At 43.1% G+C, this 22,953-nt stretch overlaps 1 long non-coding RNA gene across 1 annotated transcript in view; it reads left to right on the top strand.

The window, feature by feature from the left end:
* Positions 1-22,547, top strand: part of LOC118356486 — a 44,464-nt gene extending 21,917 nt beyond the window's left edge. The window contains exon 4 of the long non-coding RNA XR_004819798.1: positions 21,926-22,547. This is a non-coding gene — a long non-coding RNA (uncharacterized LOC118356486). The remainder of the gene's footprint in view (positions 1-21,925) is intronic.
* The last annotated feature ends 406 nt before the right edge of the window (positions 22,548-22,953 follow it).

Raw genomic sequence — 22,953 nt, 5'->3', positions numbered from 1 at the left:
GTGAAATAATCACCACAATAAGTCTAGTTAACATGTGTCACAATACATAGGTACAAAATTTGTTTTCTAATGAAAATTTCAAAATCCACCCTCTTAGAAACTTTGAAATATGTAATACAGCATTAATAATAATAGTTGCTCTGCTCAACATTACATTCCCATGACCAATTTGGATTATAAATTGATGTTTTACTTTTTGACCTTCTTCAGCCATTTTGTTCACTCCCCACCCCTCATATAGATATTTAATGCTTTAAAATATCTTCTCACAGTTGGTTTAGCTAGAAGTTGTGTTTTCATTATCAGTATCCTTTTCAAATTCAACAATTTTAATCTGTATTTCCATTTGGGCCCAAGATTTTTTTAAGAGCCTCTGATAGAATCACTTTCCATAAATGTTCCATTTCCTTCTGAAAAGTTAGTGTCTTGTCTAATAGTGATCACAATGTCTTTAAGATCTGTCTTTGGATTTATATTATTTGTGTCTTGTCTACATAGATTAAATGTATCTCCACTTGACCATTTTTGTATTAAGGGAAGTGTGTTAGAATCATCTATTATTAGTGTTTTTCTTCTTATTTCCCCTTTTACCTACTGTAGGTTTTGCTCTCTGAATATTTTTGCTTTCTGTGTGGGCATACAAGTATTCACATGGCACATCTTCCTTGTGAATTTTAGCCTTTACATGAGAAAGTGATTTTTTTTTTGCCTTTTTAAATGCATTTTTAATCTCAATTCTACTCTCTCTAATAGCAAGACTTTAAACCCTTGGTTCTTGTTATTGGCAACTGCCTGATAGTTATTTCCTTATTTTAAAATTTTTAACCTATGTGAATTCCTTGGTTTTGGGTTTAATTCTGGAGTAAGTACTGTTTTGGATTTTCCTACAATAGACAATTTGAAAACACTTTTCTATTATTAGGGGAGTTGAGTGCATTTTCATTTACTTGTATGATCAATGTCTTTGATCATTTGTACTCAGTCCTGGTACATTCTTTGTAAACTTATGAAATGATACACTCCTACACTAGACAGTGTGTTTCATTTCCTGTCTCTTTTAATTTAGTATATAGAATGGTTTTTTTGTTGTAATGGTACTTTTATACTGAATCCTTAACAAACCTACTTAATATCCCTGATATGAAGTCTTACTAATGAATAGAGAAATGATCAATGATATGAACGGATAATTCACATAACAAGCAATATACATACTAAACTTTAAAAATATGTCAAGTTACAATACATAAAGGAATGAAAATTAATATCCTGGACTATCATGTGAAGTGAAAAAGGCAGGTTACATAAAATTATGTATATTGTAATAATTTGGGGGAAGTATATATGTAAATGGACATATTATGTGGAGCTGCATTCCAGCCTCTAAAATTCCAGCCTCTTTTAAAATGTGTGTGACACTGGAGTAGTGAGTTACCCTTTCTGAGCTTGAACTTGCTCATTTGTAAAATGGGCATATTGATGTTTACTCCAGGGAGCTATTAAGGGAAATAAGCAAACATTTAGAAAGCACCTGATACATAATATTTCAGCAAATATGTGTATGGTCTTTGCTGTGTTCTTCCACCCACAAAACAGATGTCTAAAAATGATCTTTTTTTAAGTTATTTTAATTCCAGTTAGTTAACATACAGTGTTATATTAGTTTCAGGTGTACAACATAGTAATTTAACACTTGCATACATCACCCTGTGCCCATCACAAGTACACTCCTTAATCCCCATCACCTGTTTAACCCACACCTGAACCCCTTCCCCTCTGGTAACCATCAGTTTGTTCTCCATAATTAAGAGTCTGTTTTTTTTTATTTGTCTCTCTCTCTTACTTTTTCCCCTTTGCTTGTTTTTTAAATTCCACATAAGTGTAAGATGATATGGCATTTGTCTTTGACTATTTAGCTTAGCATTATACTCTAGCTCCATCTATGTCCTTGCAAATGGCAAATTTCATTCTTTTTATGGCTGAATAATATCCCATTGTACATATATACCACATTTTATTTATCCATTCATCAGTCAATGGACACTCAGGCAGCATGGCCTTGATTTTATATGTTCACTCTCAGAAGCTTAGCTCATTTTCAAGAACCCTAGGATATCACAGTGGGTCTCTGTGTACTGATAATAACTCTCCTACTGTCTCCTTTAGGCAAACAAATTTTCTGACGACAGGGACATTCTTTGTTCCATGAACCTGAGCAGATTTTCTCCAACTGCACCAGTCCCAGGCTAGCGCTTCTAATTACTATGCTTTCTAAGTGTTGACCTGATGAGCTAATGTGTTTTGCTTTCAGGTAAATGGACAGGGCTGGATGAGTGTGTGGAGGCATTTACATTGTGGAGGTCCAGCTTACACCTCCTGTTTGTCATAAAAACCTGATGTCAACATGACAATTGTGATGACTTTTTATAAAGACACACATGCCTTGGTGGGAATCGCAGGGTCCCACCTTTAGGTATTTGGGACTCAGTTGAGTGTGTAGGTCCTTGCGCGGGGAGCTGAACCACCCTGGGTTATTGGGAGACAAAGGGTTCAGAACCAAGTCACCTCTTTCCCATATTGGGGCTCAGTGCCCAGGCTGTCTCATAGGTAAAGCCATTGGGGTCCCTATTGACTCCAGTGAGTGTGGGTCCTGCTCTAGTTGTGTTCTGGAGCTGAATTTCTCTAAAGGCAGGGCTGCAGGACTTAATATAGGGAACTACTCTGAGCCCCAGCTTCCTTGTCTGTCAATTGGGGATGAGACAGCTTCACCTACAGGATGGCTGAGAACACTGAGTGATCCACATAAGCAAGCCCATGGCCCTGTGGTTACTGTGAGATCCCGAATGCTTATACAGATTCAGGCCTCTTCTTATTCCTTTCCAACTTTGCTATTATGGGATAGACAAATCAAAGAAGCAGGAAAATGCTGTGAGAAGTCCATTATAACATGTGGCTATTATGACCATGGTCTAAATATATTAATGTCATTGTCACTAACCTAGTGCCTGGCATGGTAGTAGCACATAGTTACACCAGTAAATCATAGTGACAGCTGGATCTGTCTCTTCCTGTACAGTTCTTCCTGCTGGGTAGCTGAGCTCATATCAGGTGCCTGAAGGAGGCAGGTTCTGAGGATCTGAGTCCTCATGGCTGCTGAAGCCTTGCTGAAAATGCTGCCTTTGAACTATTCATTCAAGGACAGCAGTTTCAGGAGATCCCAACACCTCACAGTTTATATAGTTTCATTTTCTTTCTTAGGATATCAATTGTACTTTTTATTTTTCTTTTTAGTGGCTGCCCCTGGGTTTGCAATATACATTTACTAATCCAAGTCCACTTTCAAACAATACTATACTGCCTCACAGGGAAAGCAAGTACCTTATAATAACAAAGTAAGCTTAATTCTTTCCTCCATCCCTGCTATCATTGCTGTTGTTCATTTCATTTCACCTATGCATGAGAATATGTCAGCATATATATTTATATATAAGCATATGGAATTGAATATATTGTTGCTGTTTTAATTTTGAACAAACTGTTATGTTAGATAATTAAAAACAAGAAAAAGACAATTTTTTATTTTACCTTCATTCATAACTTCTTTAAGGCCTTTCCTTTCTTTATGTAGATTTGAATTTATGACATATCATTGTTATTCTCTCTAAAAAGTTCTCTTGTTCTCTCTAAAGAAGTTTTCTTAATACTTCTTAAAAGGCAGGTCAACTGGCAATGCATTTCCTCAATTTTGGTTTTTGGGTTTTTTTTTTTGAGGAAGTCTTTATTTCTCTGTTGTGAAGGACAATTTTGCAGGTACAGGTCTCTAAGCTGGTGGGGTTTTTCTTTCAACACTTCAAATATTTAATTCTATGCTCTTGTTGTTTGCATGGTTTCTGAGAAGGCAGGTATAATTCTTATTTTTGCTCCTCTACAAATAATGTGTTTTTTCCCTCCCACTGGTTTCTTTCAGAATTTTTTCTGTAGCTTTGATTTTCTGTACTTTGAAAATGATGTGCCAAGATACATTTTTTTTGACATATATCCAGCTTAGATTTCTCTACTTTTCTTGCATCTGTGGTTTGTCTTCTGATATTAAGTTGGGGAAATTCTTAGTCATGTAAAATATGCCTCTGTTCCTTTCTTCCTTCTCTTTCTTGTATTCCCATGGCACGTATGTTACACCTTTTGTAGTTGTCCCATAGTGCTTAGAGATTCTGTTCCGGTTTTGTCAGTCCTCATTGTCCAACGCAGTAGCCACTAGCTACCTGTGGCTGTGGAACACCTGAAATGTGGTGAGTGGGACTGAGGAACTAAATTTTTAATTTCATCTAAAGTTGATTAACTTACATTTAAATAGCCACATGTGGCTGGTGCCTACTGTATTGGACAGCAGCAGCTCTACACATTTTTCTACACCTTGCTTTTTTCACTGAACAGTATACCCTGGAGATTACTCCATAGCAATATATGGAGGGAGTCCTCATTGCTTCTTATATCTGCTTCTTATATCTGCTTTGTACTCTAGGATGTAGATGTCCTTGGAATATTCAACCAGTCCTTTATTGCTGGGCATCTATCTTATGTCAAGTCTTCTGCCATTATACTTTTTTGGTATATATACTTTTATATATATATAATATATATATCATATATATATATTATATATATATACTTTATATACACTTTTTTGCATATATATTTTTGAATTAGTGTTTTCATATTCTTTGGATAACTACCCAAAAGTGGAATTACTGCAACATATGGTAATTTTAATTTTGAATTTTTTGAGGAACTTCCATACTGTTTTCCACAGTGGCTGTACCAATTTACATTTCCACCAACAATGTAATGGTTTCCTTTTTCTCCACATCCTCACCAACACTTGTTATATCTTGTCTTTTTGATTGTAGCCATTCTCACAGTTGTAAGGTGATATTCACTGTGGTTTTGATTTGCATTTCCCTGATGATTAGTGATGTTGAGCAATTTTTCATGTGTCTGATAGCCATCTGTATTCCTTTTTGGAAAAATGTCTATTCATGTCTTCTGCCCATTTTTTTAATTGGACTGTTTGGAGTTGAATTGTGTAAGTTCTTTATATATTTTGGATATTAAAATCTTATTAGATATATGATTCAGTAGATTATCTTTTTGTTTTGTTGATGGTTTCCTTTGCTGTGAAAAGGTTTTTTATTTTTATGTTATCCCAACAGTTTACTTTTGCTTTTGTTTCCTTTGACTTAGGAAACATCTAGAGAAATCTTGCTATATCTGGTATCACAAAAAATACTGTCTGTTTTCTCTTCTAGGATTTTTATGGTTTCGGGTCTCACATTTAGGTCTTTAATACACTTTGAGTTTACTTTTGTGTTTGATGTAAGAAAGTGGTCCAGTTTTATTCTTCTGCATGTAGCTGTCCAGTTTTCCCACAACATTTGTTGAAGAGACTGTCTTTTCCCCATTGTATATTCTTGCCTCCTTTATCATAGATTTATTGACCATATAATCATGGGTTTATTTCTAGACTCTCTATTCTGTTACATTGGTCTATGTGTCTATTTTTGTCCCAGAACCATACTGTTTTTATTATGACAGCTTTGTAGTATATATTGAAATCTGGAATTGTGATACCTCCAGCTTTGTTCTTTCTCAAGATTGATTTGGCTATCTGGGTCTTCTTTGGTTCCATTAAAATTTTAGTATTATTTGTTCTAGTTCTGTGAAAAATGCTGTTGGTATTTTGATAGGGATTTCATTGAACCTGTAGATTGCTTTGGGTAGTATAGACATTTTAATAATACTGGTTCTTCCAATCCATGAGTATGAAATATCTTTCCATTTATTCCTGTCATCTTCAGTTTCTTTCATCAATGTCTTATTGTTTTTACAGTACAGGTCTTTCATTTTCTTGGTTAAGTTTTTTCCTAGGTATTTTATTCTTTTTGGTTCAATTGTAAATAGCATTTTTCTCTTAATTTCTCCTTCTGCTTCATTATTAATGTATAGAAACACAACCAATTGCTGTGTATCAATTTTGTATCCTGAAACTTTACTGAATTCATGTATTACTTCTAATAGTCTTTTGGTGGAGTTTTTAGGGTTTTCAATGCATAATATTTTGTCAACCCCAAGTAGTGACATTTTAACTTCTTCTTTACCAACTAGGATGCCTTTTGTTTCTTTTCCTTCTTTGATTGCTGCAACTACAACTTTCAGTACTATGTTGGATAAAAGTGAGGAGAGAAAATCTTTGTTCTGTTCCTAGTCTTAGAGGAAAAGCTCTCAGTTTTTCACCATCAATTATGTTACTTGTGGGTTTTTCATATATGGTCTTTATTATTTTGAGATATGTTCCCTCTAAACTTACTGTATTGATATTGTTAACCACTTTGCTTGGCTCAGTGTTAAGCATTTTATTGTATTTATGTTAAAAACCGCATCCCTAAAGACTCTGCTACTTAACGAAATATTTCAGTTAAAAAGCATTGTGAGCTATGAAATTAATCCAGGTTTAGCAAAATCTTTTTTATTTTTTTATTTATTTGACAGAGAGAGAGACAACGAGAGCAGGAACACAAGCAGGGGGAGTGGGAGAGGGAGAGGCAGGCTTCCGGCAGAGCAGGGAGCCCAACGCGGGGCTCAATCCCAGGACGCTGGGACCACGACCTGAGCCAAAAGCAGATGCCCAACCATCTAAGCCACCCAGGTGACCCTAGCAAAATCTTTATACTTGCTTCTTTTTCTCTTAGGATAATCACTATCCAGAATAACATTATTGCTATTCCCATACATTCCTTTTTTATTTTACTCAAAATGACAGCATCCCTAAACAAAATATAGCATTGTTTTGTATGTTTTCTTTACATACAGATGCACACACACACATTTACACAGTAGGTGTCATCATCCTCCAACTTGCTAATTTAACAAAATGTGTGCATACATATATTCATGTATATGTACTATAAACAATATTATAAAACATTAACATTATATTATATATAATGTATGTTATATTATATTATATATATTTTTAACTATAGTAACCATGCTGTATATTACATTATATTAATAATTAACATTATATATGCATATTATATACATATATAAATTATATATATACATAATATTGTTAATGTTAATTATATTATATGCTGGTACACTATTCAGTGCATCACCCATAACACCAAATTTTGTGGTCTTTCCATTCCAACAGCTCTGAGCATTAACTGAGATGTTGTTGTTTCTTAACTTATTTATTTCTATTTTTACCTCTAACTAGTCTTTCCAACTCATTCTTATAGTTTAGGTTGTGATTCTTTATTATGCTCCTTGAATTGAATGCTTGATTTAGTAAATTTAGTAAATTTTATATATATATATATATATATTTGTCTTATAACTAGAAGGGTTTTTTTTTACCTTTTAACCACATCCACTTTTTTATAAGGTAAAACTGACATATAGCATTATATAGATTTCAGGTGTACACCATAATGATTCAATATTTGTATTTTGCAGAATGATCACCACAATAAATCTAGTTAACATCCTTGACCCTACATAGGTAAAGATAAATACCCAGAAGTGGAATTGCTGGATCATATTGTAGCTCTATTTTTAATTTTTTTAAAGATTTATTTATTTATTTTAGAGAGAGAGAGCAGGGGAGGGGCAGAGGGAAAGGAGAGACTCCCAAGCAGACTCCCCACTGAGCATGGAGCCCAACACTGGGCTCCATCTTACAGCCCATGAGATCATGACCTGAGCTGAAACCAAGAGTCAGACGCTTAACCGACTAAGGCACTCAGGTGCTCCTCTATTTTTAATTTTTTTAGTATCCTCCATAATGTTTTCCATAGTGGTTGCACCAACTGACATCTCACTAACAGTACACAAACTTTCTCTTTTCTCCATATTCTCCAGCACTTGTTATCTCTTGTCTTGATGGTAGTAGACATTCTAACATGTGGGAAGTGATATCTCATTTTGTTTTTAATTTCAACATTATAAAGGCTATATATGTAAAGTCCACAGCTAACATCATGCTACCTGTTGAAAACTAAAAGGTTTTCCTCTAAGATCAGAAACAACACAAAGATGTCCACTCTCACCACTTTTGTTCAACATAGTATTGGAAGTTTTAGCCACAGCAATCAGACAACAAAAAGAAATAAAAGGCATCCAAATTGGTAAGGAAGAAGTAAAACTTTCACTATTTGTACATTACATGATATAGAAAACCCAAAGACTCCCCCCCAAAACTGCTAGAACTGATAAATGAATTCAGTAAGTTTGCAGGATACAAAGTCAATATATAGAAATCCATTGCATTTCTATACACCACTAATGAAGTAGCAGAAAGAGAAATTAAGAAAACAGTTCCATTTATGATTGCACAAAAATAATTCAATAACTAGGAATAAACTTAACCAAGGAGGTGAAAAACCTGTACTGTGAAAACTGTAAAACAAAGAAATTGAAGACAACACAAAGGGCTCATGACTGAAAGAACAAATATTATTAAAATATTCATAGTACCCAAAGCAACCTGCAGATTTAATACAATCCCTATTAAAATACCGACAGTATCTTTCACAGAACTAGAACACCTTGTTTTCTATTAGAAGAAAATTTGAGATGACTCTGTGTGTGTGTGTGTTTCTATGTTCCCTCTAGGTCTACCACCTCCATACACACTCACAGTTGCAGTTTAAACAGTTCCAGAGCTGGACCTTCAATCTCAGGTTTAGATATCCCCGAAAAATGTGTTTCGTTTATGTCCTAGAGAAGTGATGGATACAAAGGTGTTCTTTCAGGTAAGGGAAAATCCAGAAAGCTGGCTGATCCCATAAAGTCAAGTTCCCAACCTCCATCCTCCCTCCCCCTTATGCAGCCCCCTGGTCTGAGGTTCTCAGAGCTGCCATTATGGATCTTGCCACCTGGTAACATCACATTTATTTCCATTTTTCTTGTTTTTTTTTAAATATGTTTTGCAACAAATAAAAGAATATGAAACAATTTATTTACTATTTTACCAATTCTGCTTAGAAAATTCTTAGGTATATTAAAGCAAACCCATTTTCTATTGACCCCAAACTACATCCTGTTTGTTGATTTATCTCTTCCCTCGTCACTGTCAGCTGATGTGCCAGAGAACAGGATGTTCACCTCCATTACCCCACCCTTGTACAGGCTGCCCTGTCTTACTCCCAGTCCATCATCCCCTGTCCATGACACAAGACACAGCTGCTCCGACCCAGCTCTGACAACCCATTCTCTCAGTCACCTACCCTCTGTTCTGCTATACATTGTCCTTTTGCATATCTGCCATTGACTGCCAAGGTGTACAACTGCCACCCGGTATTTGTTTGTCTGCAGGCCCCAGAGTATGTGGTTTCACAATATTTGTTTACACCTAACGTGTTTTTTTTTTTCAGACAAAATTAGAATCATTCTGCATAGGTTCAAATCCTGGGTTTTAGGGAGATTATCGACGTGTCTTCTCAGTAAACATGTCTTAGGAAGTTTTTTGGTGGTGGTGCTTTGGTGCCACCTTGTGACATAAGTCTGAACTACAGCTTGAATATCACAAGGCCGAAAAGTGGGAGGGAGCGGCTGTGACCCAAATCCCCAGAGATTTCTGGAAGTCAGGATGGAGTGGGGGGATTCCTTGGGTACAGCATATTGATAGGCTGTCTCTGGACACTTTACTTAAATGGAATCTTACAATATATGGTCTTGAGCATATTCAGCTTCTTTCACTTGGCTTAATATTTTCAAGTCTCATCCATATTATAGCATGTGTCAGTACTTCATTTCTTTTTACTGTCATATAATATACCATTATTTCATCCATTCATTAATGGTGAAAAATTGGGTTGTTTCCTCTTTTGCTAATATGAGTAATGACTGTATATACATCATATCCAAGTTTGATGATAGTGGTACATTGGTGTCACCTGACAAAAGTGTAAAATGCAGCTCAGACATGGTGGAGGAGGAAATTGAGAGTGAGGGGCTGTCACCTAAATTCACCAGACAGAGCCTTCTGGAAGTCAAGATGGAAAGAGGGGAATCCTTTGGGCACAGCTATATTGATGGTCTTTCTCTGCATATTTTGTATAAATGGAGTCATACAGTATGTGGTCTTCTACATATTTGGCCTTTTTCACTTGGTAATATTTTCAAGGTACATTGATATTGTAGCATATATAAGTACTTCATCCCTTTTTATTGCTAAATACTATACCTCATTTCTTAATTCATGCATTAATTGGTTGATATTTGGATTGTTTTCACTTTTGGCTATTATGAGTAATGATGCTACATATAGTCATGTCCAAGTTTTTATGTAGACATAAGTTGTCATTTGTCCTGCCTGTAAACCTAGGAGTGAAATTACAGGGTCCTATGGTAGTTCTCTGTTGAAGCGCTTGGAGAACTGCCAGAGTGTTTTTATGACTCTGAGAGTGTTGAGGAGAGCAGGCATAATTTGTTATTTTTCTCCTGATTACATTGTTACGGGTTTTGAGAAAGAAAACCACAGAGTTGAAGTACCCTTCTCATCATTTCATATTTAGGAAGACATAATACCCATGATAGTACTGGGTCACTAGAGATGTTGGCCCGCATCTCAGGGTTAAAGCTGTTTTTGTCTGGTTTCTCCAGTGTACAGTAACTATTTTCCATTCACCTACTCAAGAAATGAGTCACTAAGTGTACCCTGTACTCAAGTGATAGGTAGGATTAATATCACTATATGGAGAAAAGGTATCTACATATATTATTTGGAATTATTTGATAAAGACAGGTTGTATTCTGTGATCCATTTTTTAGTAATTGATACATTTATTTATATCAGTATGGATTCAGATATAGTTTTTTTTGATAGATTCCAAAAGAAAATCTAGCATGGTCTCTATGGTACAGAAAACAATTTTGACTGAATGCTCAGTAACTGCAAGTGTTCCCCAACTCTAACATCATATGTCATCACCATTGTATGGCCTAAATACGGCATATGAAGCAATGCTTTTAGACAATATATTTAAGAGAGGCAGAGTTTGGAACAACATTATAATTTCACATAATTTTATTCCATACATAGTTTTCTTTAAAAAGAAATAAAAATAAGTTCTGAAAGAGGTTATGGAAGTGACCAGAAAATATTATTGCTAACATGCACAAAACATATTTGCAAAATCCTTTTTAATGAAGGAAAAGTAGAGACATGTTGGGGAAAATGTGCACTTCATTTGAAAGACCACTGTCTGAAGCATAGCCTTCCTGTTATCTGACTCTGACTCTATGAAAAGTATTTACAGCTATAGCCTGTACATAACTGATCCCATTGCATTAAAATCCTTATCTATACCCAGGCAATTTATTCAGTCATGAGGGACAGAAATCTCTTCCTCTGGGTGAAATACATGTTTGTCTTCATTTGATCAATCATTTAAATCTTCCTGATCTATACATGTAACAAAGATTGGGTTGTAGAATTGGCAAGTGTAATTTCTGTGGAAGCATGGGGGAACAGCACCCCATTAGATGAGGGATGAAGACCAAGTTGGATGGCAAGTGCAGGGAATGTGAATTAAGTATCAAGAATTTTCCAAAGAATATTTTTGCATGTATATGTAAAAAGGAGAGTAACTAGAGATGTGGAGAGGAGTCCAGGGCATTAAACCATATTTATAAGTTGTCAGTTATAGGAGACTTGAGTGAGCAGGCTGAAATCTTAACAGGAATGACCGTCTCTTATTAGATTTAACTTCTGAATTTACCACACTAGTCTTTTCACATTTTACTTCTTTGTTTCCATTCTAGAGAAGCCTAAAACTTAACCAAAGGGATGATGTAGAGTTTGATCTTAATGACTGTTAAATGGATGAGTGGATGGATGGACGGATGGATGGATAGGTAGATGAATGTCAATCAAACATATGCTGGAAAGTCACAAATTATCACACCCCAGGCCAGAGGTTTTTACCCAGCTGACTGAAACCTTGGTTTTGGGTGGCTGAAAGGATGCAGCTTCCCAGGACTCTGCAACTGATGGCTGAAAGAACAGTGGCAGTATCATTGTGAAGGACCAGCTTGAGTAACTCTGTTGCCAGGGAAACATGACTTCATTGTGAAGACCCTGATGACATTTGAATAGAAACAAAAGTGGCCTGGAAAGAAGAGCAGGTCCTACTTTCAGGAGTTTGGGACTCAGTTGAGTGTGAGGATACAAAGGGATTCCAGGTCAAAATCACCTCTTTCCCATTCGGGATGCCATGCTCTGGCTTTTTTCTAGGTAAAGCCATTGGGGTCCTGCCCCACCCCAGTGAGTGTGGGTCTTGCTCCAGGGATGTCCTGGAGCTGCTTTCCTCTGAAGGCAGAGGTGTAGGAGGGAAGATAATTAAGTACTCTGAGCCCCAGCTTCCCCCTCTGTAAAATGGGGATGGGAATGCTTCACCCACAGGATCGCTGAGAACACTCAGCAATACATATTAGCAAGACCATGAACTTGTGGTTACTGCCCACAGACAGTTATGAATGTCTGTATGAAATCAGGCCACTTCTTTTTTTTTTTTTTTTTTCAGCTTTTTTCTGAGGGGATAGATGAGGAAAGAAGAAAGAGTCCCTATTGTGAAGCCCATTAAAACATATTGTTGTTGGGTGCCTGGGTGGCTCAGTTGGTTAAGTGATTGCCTTCGGCTCAGGTCATGATCCTGGAGTCCCAGGATTGAGTCCCGCATCGGGCTCCCTGCTCAGCGGGGAGTCTGCTGCTCCCTCTGACCTTCCTCCCTCTCATGCTCTCTCTCTACCATTCTCTCTCTCTCTCTCAATGAATAAATAAAAATCTTTAAAAAAAACATATTGTTGTTACAACCACAAAACAATTGTATGAATGCCATTATCTGTAATCTAGGGCCTAGCATGGTGCCCCACACATAATTACTCCATAAATCATAGCAATATCTGGATCTGTCGCTTCCTGTGCAGCTCTTCATGTCTGTGGTCAACCTCCTATCAGGTGGTTGAAGGAGTCAGATTCTGAGGATCTGTGTCTTGATGGCTGCTGAAACTTTTACTCCAGATTTGAGGGCAACAGTCCTCAGGAGTTCCTGACAGTTCACGTCTCTGTGATATATATGATGCGTGGCTCATGTGAGGTCATAGATCTGAAAATGGGTCCTTAAGGTTCACAAACTATCCTAAAAGTAGAGAAGCTACTTTCATCTCATCATGGGAGAAGAGGTTATAGGAGGTAAAATTTTATTTCTTCAGCAGCTACATGCTCTGTAGGAGCCCATGAGGCCCATATTAAAGAAGTTTTTATTGGTCTGAAAGCAATGATTGTTTAGCTTGACAACAACTTGATCTTTAACATGCACTTGCAATAAATATGCATATATTTTTAATATAAATAATGAATCCTATGTTCTCTCAGAAGGGTGTGAAATATGCAGTTAGTTAAAAGCGTTGCTAAACTTTTAATCGGCAGGGGACAAAGGCACCTGCAGAGGGTGGATGACCTGGTCACTGCTTTTCATGGTGCTTCTTGAGCTGGAGAAACCTCATGATCATTACCATCATCAACATCGTCATAAAGAGCAGGTCACCACTTTCATGTGCTTTGCACGTTCTATGCAACAGGCACTTGACAACTATTGCCTCATTCAGCCCTCCTAACCCTAAGAAGTGTGCACTAACTATTCAGTCTCCCTTTTTAAGGTGAGAAAACACATGGATTGCCTAAGCAGCAGCATCCCCAGTCTCAGGGACAGCTGGTTTCCCTGGCAGGTCCCCATCACCCACTGGTGGACAGCGCCCTTCTCTGCAGGAATAGAGCATTTAACGGCACAGAACCTGCTCAGCATGCTGTTGAAGCTTGTGCGAATCACGGTGGCTGCATTTCCTGGGCAATCTCCCTTCCCCACCCCCTTGTACCCCCCAGGACCCCCTCCTGGCCTCCACCAGGCAGGGCCGATCTTTTACCACATGGTGGGGAGGCCCTCATTGAGGTGGCCCACGCAGCCTGTTTGTTGATCAGCATTCTCCCTCTCCAGCAAAATGGCAAAAGCATCTTCTGGCATGTTTCCACATGCGGCTCACAGAGGGGGGCAGATGGGAGTGGAATGCCCTGCCAGATGAAGAAGGCCTCAACACAAAATGAGATGGATTGAATCAATCAATTCAAGTCAGCATCAACCGCTGACTTCAGTTGATTTGGGGGTTTTCTTATTGTTGAATTTTTTCTTGGTTTCTTAAAGTGAGTTTTCCTCCCAATTCAATTCACTTTAGTTCCATTTAATTCAATCAGTCCAGCCCCGGTGAGCAAACAGCCCAGAGTGCAGGTCTGGGTGAGAGGAGTCTGCTCCTCGCCCCGCATGCAGCTCTGTCAGGACTAGTCTGAGGGTTTGGGGTAGAGCACTACTCCTTCCCTGCCCTGTGTCCCTCCCACCCAATCACTCCCCCCCCCGCCCCTGCCCCCCCCCCCCCCCCCACGTATCCTCTATTCTCCAGGCTCTGTGCCCAAACTGCCGATCTCCTCTAAGTGCCTGGGATGCTCTGGCCCTGGAATTCCCAACCAGGCAACATCTGCGCAGGTCAGGGCTGGCAAGGCATCCCCATCCCTAGCCTCCTGCCCTGATCTCCAGGCACCCCTAACAGTCTTCGAGTTCTCCCAAATATCTCTCATTGTCACGAGCATCCTAATTTGGTCAAAGCAAAAATATCTGGTATGAATGTCAGTGTTACACCTGCTCGGTCTCTGTCAGGAAACTCAGAGCCTGGGACCCATGTCCATCTCAAAAGAGCCTCTGTGTTTTGAAAAATCCAGAACCAGAGGAATGGTTGGAGGAGGGCCTGCTGAGCCTAATGCCTCCACCATTCATGGCACACGAAGGTCCAAACTGTTTTCCCAGAGCTTCAGGCCAGGAGTTCCCCTGGCCCCTCCTTGTCCTCTGTCAGGATACATAATGTCTGGAGTAATGGAGTTCTCCCCCATGCCTCATTGTGTGAAAAGGAAGCAGCTCCCATTTGGACCCACTCCTTCTGTGGCCCGGCCACCCGCCAGGTGTGAGTCAGACAAGGACGGGCCTGGATGGGGCCTGCCTTGCACTTCTGGGATGAACAGTGGCTTCCTACTCTCTTCTACTTTATCATATCCCCCACCCTGCCCCACCACCTGCTCTGGGGGCGAGGGATGGAGAGAGAGAGAGAGAGGCACCTGGGACCTTGCTGGTGACACCCCAGGGCAAGCTCGTGGGTTGGGAAATATGGAACTGATTTTCAGCCTCACTGTTAGCAAACACTGCTCTCCACCACTTGACAGGATAATCACTTATGATGACTTTTGCCTGGATGATAAGGTTCCTAGAGGGACACAGCTTATTAGGCCGGGGGTGCTGACCTCCCTGAGGGTGCTTGTGGAAAGACCCTTCAGCGAAGTCCAAACAGAGCAAGACACGTTTACCAAGCTCAGAGGGTCTTCACGCAGCCCAACCCCATCACAATGGCCCTCACACAAAGTCTGTGGAGACACAAGACTGTGGTAACTCTGCCCGGGGGGTCCTGGTGGGCATGGAATTATGCAGAGTGGGGCTGCTCCCTACCTGCAGGGGTAGAGACTTCCACTGTCCAGCATGGCCACCTCCAGCACTTGACTGCAAACCCCACGTGCAGAGCCTGGCATGGGGCTGCCCCACAGGGGAGGCAGTGCATGTTTGCTGAATGAATGAATGAACCAGCCAGTAAGCATTTGCCTCCAGGGACCCGAGCTGCACTACTCTTTTATTTTTTAAAAATATTTTATTTATTTATTTGTCAGAGAGAGATCACAAGGGGAGGGGGAAGGCGGCAGGCAGAGGGAGAATCGGGCTCCCCACTGAGCAGGGAGCCCGATGCGGGACTCCAATCCAGGACCCTGGGACCACGACCTGAGCCGAAGGCAGATGCTTAACTGACTGAGCCACCCAGGCATTCCCGCACTACTGTTTTAAAGAAGGGATTGGGTCCTTCATAGAGTGATCTTTGTTCTACGGAATCCCTGTTGTGGATGAGATCCATCCACCCATGTAGATCCTTTCCCCTTTCTCCTGCCTGCTTGACTGTGCTTTACACCTGTGCCCACCAGGTCCCAGCCCATGGCCTAACCCACAGCCTCGGTTTAGTCCCCTCCATGCCGACCCCATGTGAGCTTTCCTCTGCAAATCTCCTCCTCAAGAGCACTTGTTCCTTTCTCTATTCAACTCCATCCAGATGACACAGGTGACCGCTGTGACCCTGCTTCCTTCTGATGTTTTGTTCTTCAGAAATTAAACTGCTGCTCGCTTGTATTGCCCTTATAATAACAAGAACACATGTCCATTAGTAAGACCACTTTTTAGTGTGGATCATGACAAACAATTTGCCAGAAAATCTCCAGTAAGGTTATAGCACAGACCCTTCCCTCTCGTGACGTCTGTTCATTTGCCACCACCATGGCATCCTGAACTGGCCCCTTCCCCGCCCGGTTGGACTCTGAGTCACTCCATGATAGGCAGGAATGGAAAGATATAGAGAAAGCAGAACACGTATTTGTAGTGGGTTGTGACTCCTGTTTGCTGAAGTGTTTCTCTCGGGTCACCATCTTGGCTCTTATTTATTGAGCAACTATGATGTGCCAGACAATGAGGATGCATTACAAACCCCACATCAGTCCCAGGAGGTAGGCATTATAGTGCCCGATGTCCAGGTGAGGGAAGGGGCCCTCACACGTTCATCCTGGTCTGAGCCTCCTGCACTTCTGGGATAGGGTATTTGGACAACCTATCCTGAGCATCTTCTTAGCTCCACAGGCAAGAATAAATGAGTCAGCCACAGGTGCTATTGCTCTAGGGCTAAGAGAAAGTGGTCTCTCCTTGCAATGGGGTCCAGGAGGGAAATGCTTGCAGATGCTGAAGGGGTAAGCATGCTGCCAGAGACAACAGACCCATTTTTGCAGGAGGAGCCTCAGATGTCTGAAGCAGGGAGAGGGAGTCTTCCCACGAAGACACAGGGTCTTCATCTGCTTGGCTGCTATAACAAAATGCCCCAACCTGGGTGGCTTGAACAGTGCCAGAGGCAGGGAGGTCCAAGGTCAGGGTGCTGGCAGACCCGGGGTCCCAGCAAGATCCTGCTTCCTGTCTTCCTGCTGTTGTCACCTGGCGGACACACAGCAAGCTCTCCTGTCTCCTTTCACAAGGACCAGTAGGGGCAGGGCGCACCCCTTACTCACCTTCTGCCGGAAGGGACAAGGGATACACCCCGGGGCCCTGTCATAACAGTGCTGCTGACACTCAACCAGTGCACACGGCAAAGGCCGGTAAAGCCTACATGGCTGATTAGTGAGTCTACTGGCCCCTGGACACAAGCAGCTCAGCATCTGTGCAAACCCTCCTATCTGTTCCCCAGGCCCTGCTTTTCTCTGACCTTCTGTGGCCACCTGGTTCTCCTGGCTGTGTTGGGCTTTGTAACGTCCTGATGAATGTCAGGCCCAGCCCAGCGGCCCCTGTGCTGCTTGTCATTGCTCATGCTATGTAAGAGGCTCTGTCTGGGGGATGGGGTCTCTGGGCACCTTGCCTTCAGCAGGAGGGGCCGTGGGGAAGATGCTGAACTCAGCACAGACCTGGGAAGGGAAGTGAGCTCACTGGTCACAGGACAGGTGGCCACCCACAGCCGAGGGGCATTGACAGCACTGCTGTGTATCACCTTCCTGTCCCCGGGTCAGCCTGGTATGGAAACTGAGGCCCAGAGGTCCCCAAGGTCAACACCATCCAAAGACTCTGCTATGGACATGGAAATTCCCAGGGTCCCCCAGTCATGGAGGGGAAGCAGGCGGTGGGCCTTCAGCCCTTCCCTGAAGAGATTTCAGTAGGCACCTCTGTTGACCAGTCCACACGTCTGCAGAACCCCACGGGGCCGATAGCACACGGACAAGATGCCAGGTGTCCTGGGCAGAATAGCACCCTCAGGAATGCATGTCTACCTGGAACCCCAGAATGTGACCTCATCGGGAAATAGGGTCTTTGCAGATGTAGTTGTTAAAAGGTCATGACGAGGTCACCCTGGACTCAGGGGGGGCCTAAGTACAGTGAGTGTGTTTCTAAGGACCAGGGAGAAGACACCAGGCAGAGGACAGGCGCGGGAAGCAGGGATGTGGCCACAAGCCAAGCAAAGCCTTGGTCACCAGGAGCTGGAAGAGGCAGGAAGGATTCTCCCCTAGGGCCTCCGGAGGGAGGCTGCCAGCCCCCAGGCCTGTGAGAGAATAAACTTCCCGGGTGTGTGGTGATTTGTCACGGCAGCCGGGATGCTCCTCTTGCAGCCTTCTCCGCATGCCTTAGAGCAACCATGGCACTTGTCCAGCTGCCTAGCAGCACTTCCTTCCCCCTGGGTGACCCTCCGTGACATTACTCCCAACATGCCAACCCCTGGGATGCTCACCTCTCCCATAGGTGTCCTTTCCAATGCTCTTCTCTGTCGAGCTGGGCGCCCACCCTGGTGTCACATGACCGGACCCTGAGAAATACCTTTCGGAGTGAAGGACCTCAGGAGAACGGATATTCCTCTGGGGAGCATTTTGAATCCACTTTTTTATTTGTTTTGGGTTTGTTTTTTGTTTTTGTTTGAATTTTTTTTTTTACTGTGATCAAATATACATAACAAAATTTATAACTTTAACCATTTTTAAGTGCACAGTTCAGTGGCATTAAGTACATTCTCATTTGTTGTATATCCATCCATCCATCCATCTCCGGATCGTTGTCATTGTCCCAAATTGAAACTCTGTCCCCATTAAACATGAACTCCTTGTTCCCCTCCCCCAGCGCCTGGAAACCTCTATTCTACTGTCTGTCTCTGTGAATCTGACAACCCCAGGGACCTCTGTAAGTGGAGCCACAGAGTATTTGTCTTTTTGTGACTGGCTGATTCCACGTAACCTGAGATTTTCAAGACCCGTCCATGTTGTAGCAGGTGTCAGAATGTCCGTTCTTTTTAATGGCTGGATAATATTCCACTGTGTGGATGGACTACATTTTGTTCATCCATTAATCTGTTGATGACCATTTGGGTTTTAAGCCACATTTGAAGATAAGAATCATAAAGTTAGCCATGTTTCCTGTTTGGCTGCCTGCAAGTTCAGAAAACCACAGGAAAACTGTGGCCCAACCTTGCTAATTGAATTTCAAAACCCCACAGCTGTGTTTTTCTGTTCTATCTTTCCTGCTCTCTGATCTTGACTTCTATCTATTGACACATTTCTATTTTATTTCATGCTGCTATGAAAATGGATACAAAACTATCTGTAGGACACAGTGGGGATAAAAGCTGCAAGCAATCGTAGTCTGATGTTCTCCCCATCATTCTTGATGTCACATTGGGCCGTGCACCTCCTCAACAGCACATCCAACTTCACAGCTGCCCAGTCTCCAAGTTCATTTATCCATTCAACAATATTTGTCGAGTTCAGGTGGGAGGGGCATGGTGCTCCACGAGACAGATGCTGCCCCCAGAGAGCGCTCTGACTGTGGGTCTTGCACACCTTTGACTGCCTGGTTTCCTGGCCACGTTGGCGTGCTGGTGTCTGATTACACTGAGGAGGCTGGTCTTCTTTTTAATGCAAACCATAGGGGTAGCAGAGGCCCTGTCTGCGCTGCTCCCCATGGAGCTGGGTACCGCACGCACACCATGTTCTCTTCAACACTCAGCTGAAATGGAGTTCAGTGATGGCCATGTCTGGGTGGCCGTCCAGTCTCCACTTGGCTACACCTTGGCTCCTGTCCCTTCTCTTTCTTTAAAAGCTGGCTCTTGAGTACAGACAGTCAGCCTGGGCTAGGTTCAAAGCCATAGTTGGGATCTGTGTCCTACACCAGTGAGTTCTCAAGACCCATTCAACATCCCCTGCAGGTGACTTTTAGAAACCTGAAGATGCATGGCCTCTCCTCGGAGAAAGACAGGTCCGCACTGAGAACGTGCCCCCTCAGCAGAAGTGCTGGGTGGGACGTGTGGGGTTGGAGCTGCCCCTTTGGGTCTGTGAGCAGTGCCAGTGGAGGATGGGGTGGGTGGCGGAGACAGGCCAGGGAGCTGAGACAATGCACAGGGCAAACAGTGCCATTCAGCACACAGACAGCTGTATGCTGGCTTCTTAAAGGAGGCATGCTTTCTATCAATAATTTAGACATGCTCTTTCTCCTTTGGGAAATGGGCAAAATCTCATTTCCTGAGCAAATACCCTAAGAAACCAACCTGTTCATCCCTCTTAAGATTTTCAGAAATCTGTCTCCATTAAGCTACTTACAAAACAAAAGCAGATAATGGGCTGAGAGCACTGGGAGCTGGGTGTTAGCAAAGCTGTCTGCAGAGTCCATGGGCGCCCGCGGGCCTAGGAACCATATGGGACCACGTTGGGAAGCTCAGTCTGCAGCCTGTGTCTCCCCTACTGGCTTCTGTAGAGTGGGGAGACACAGAGAACAGAGCTGCACTGCTCCAGTTCAACGCAACTAGAAAATCACATGTAGAAATAAAGGAAAATAATGCAGAGATTTCCTTTTTGGGAAAAATCATGGAATGGGGTACCTGCAGCTTTTTCCAGGAGCCCACAGGGAAGAGAAGACCCTGTGCTGGGCGCTCACGGCAGAGGGCCAGGCCTGGCATGCTTGTTAGACCTTCAGAGTACTCAGCCTTCAAGTGCCTCAGTTTACTCTCCTGTAAAGTGGGGGTGAAAATACTACTGACCCCTTGGTGCCCTTGGGAGGATTAAAGAAAATCAGGTGCCTGACCTGTTGCTGGGGAGGAGGCAGCCGGGCATCCATGGACAATAATGGCAGGACCTGCTCACTGAGCTTGCAGCCCACCTGGGCTGTTTCCCCCAAACAGGAAGGAAAGGGTGTGGCTGTTCCACGCCCCCAGCCCCAGGGCACAGGGAAGGGAGGGAAGTTTGCAACAAACCCCAAGGAGGCTCCTGCACCTCTTGGCCCCAAACTGATGAAGAGGCCAGCAGCAATTTACACCCTGGGAGGGTGGGGGTTTGGAGACTTGGGGGGTGGGCTTCATTTGCACCAACGTGCCCCTCTGTAGGGAAGGAGACTCAAACCCAAGCGAGTGTGGCACCACTTGTGTGAGATAAACTGTGCTTCCCGGGGATGCCTGGGTGGCTCAGTCATTAAGCATCTGTCTTTGGCTCAGGTCATGATCCCAGGGTCCTGGGATCGAGCCCCGCATCGGGCTCCCTGTTCTGTGAGGAGCCTGCTTCTCCCTCTCCCACTCCCCCTGCTTGTGTTCCGGCTCTAGCTATCTCTCTCTGTCAAATAAATAAATAAAATCTTTTTTAAAAAATAAACTGTGCTTCCTAAACTAGCAGGTTTGCCTGGGGGGTAACAAGTGTAAAGCAAAGGTAAGCAGTTTTCATTTATCGAGTCTGCTGTGTTCCTATGGTTTAGGGAGCACTTGGCAAAAATTATCACGAATCCTCCCCAGGGCTGCCAGATGCATGTCTTTGTCACCAGGCACAGATGGGGAAGCTGAGGCTTCTCTATAGGTGGCCACCCCAGCAGTGGCTGGTGGCCTCGGGTGGTAGAGGTGTCACTGTCACTTTCTCTAGGGAATGAGGCTGGAAAGAGCTGGTGAGTGTTGACACACAGAGTGATTCAGTGTCCAGCCTTATTAATCAGCAGGACCCAGCTCTGCAGTGCTTCTTCTCCAAGCTCAGAGCTCTTCAGGCTTGGCAGGCAATCTGGGGGCCCATGACTACTGCCTCATCTTCTGCAGGGGTGGACCCCTGCCTGCCAGGTCCTTACTGTGAGCTGGGACCTGCCACTGAAGGCTGGGGAGGGGTTTTCCTGCCTGCAGGGCCAGGACAAGGCCCCCCTCCCCTGGATTAGCAATGTCACATGCCCCCTCCCCCTTCCTGCAGCTGACCAAGGACTCCTGAGACCCCTGAGCCCTGCAGGCCTACTTCTGGAACCACCACGGAGTCTGGACACCTGACACAGTCACTGCTACCTGCTGGAGCACTGGCAGCCAAGGTGCGCTTTGGTGTCCAAAGCCCCTGTGTGCTGGGGCTGCAGGTTTGTACCAGGAGGTGCTGTGAAGAAGGCAGAGCCCACTCTTAGCCAACTCCCTCTGTTCAGCTCATCCTGGGCCTTTCTACTCCAACCCAGCTGCATAACCAGTCCTTTTATCTTCTTTATCCTGATGCCTTGACTTTGGAACCTACCTCACCCCGGAGGGACTGCCCCTCCCAGGGCTGGCTAATTTCTAAAGAGAGAGCAGACTGCTAGCGAAGGAATGTGCCTTTAATACACAAACCAACCAACCGAGAGCCTCTATACGCTTGGGGCCACTTTCCCCCTGCTCTCATAGCCCCAGGGTCAGGTACCAGATGATTCAGTCCTCGTGCTCCAGAGCCCACTGCAATCATTTAACTAGCCAGTCCTATGCCTGCCTACTGCCCCACCTGGTCCTTCCCATGGAAACCACAATAAAGGCTCTTGCCCAGATTTTCCTGCTCCCTCTGCCTCCTGACTGACCCTGGTGCTTCCCCATGAGGGGCACCTCCTGTTTCTAGTGAACAATGAGTATATAAAAATTCTGTCCTGACCATCATTCCTGTGTCTGTGTGTCTTACTGTGCCTGCCGAAACAAATCCTGGGTCCCTTTAAAGCACCTGCTGGTCTCCCCCTCAGGATCTCAGCTCTTGCTTCCCCAGGGGGGAGAGGAGTGAGTTAGTGCACCACACTGCACTGCGCCCAACTGTTGCTGCCTAGCCACCCCCCAAAAAGATGATTACCATTCAGTGACTCCCCTTCGGGATTAACACATCGCTGCTCGCTTTACCAATTCTGGAATCTTCTGCAGAAAGTGGTCTCAGAAGTGAAGAGTGAACGTGGCCTCCTATCATACCCGTGTCCTGGCTAGCATCTGCCTGCGACTAACCCACAT

Source organism: Zalophus californianus, chromosome X (assembly GCF_009762305.2).
Source record: "Zalophus californianus isolate mZalCal1 chromosome X, mZalCal1.pri.v2, whole genome shotgun sequence".
In the NCBI taxonomy this organism is placed as follows: Eukaryota; Metazoa; Chordata; class Mammalia; order Carnivora; family Otariidae; genus Zalophus; species Zalophus californianus.
The sequence above is the reverse complement of the archived record's forward strand: the minus strand, read 5'-3'. Positions and strand labels throughout refer to the sequence as shown.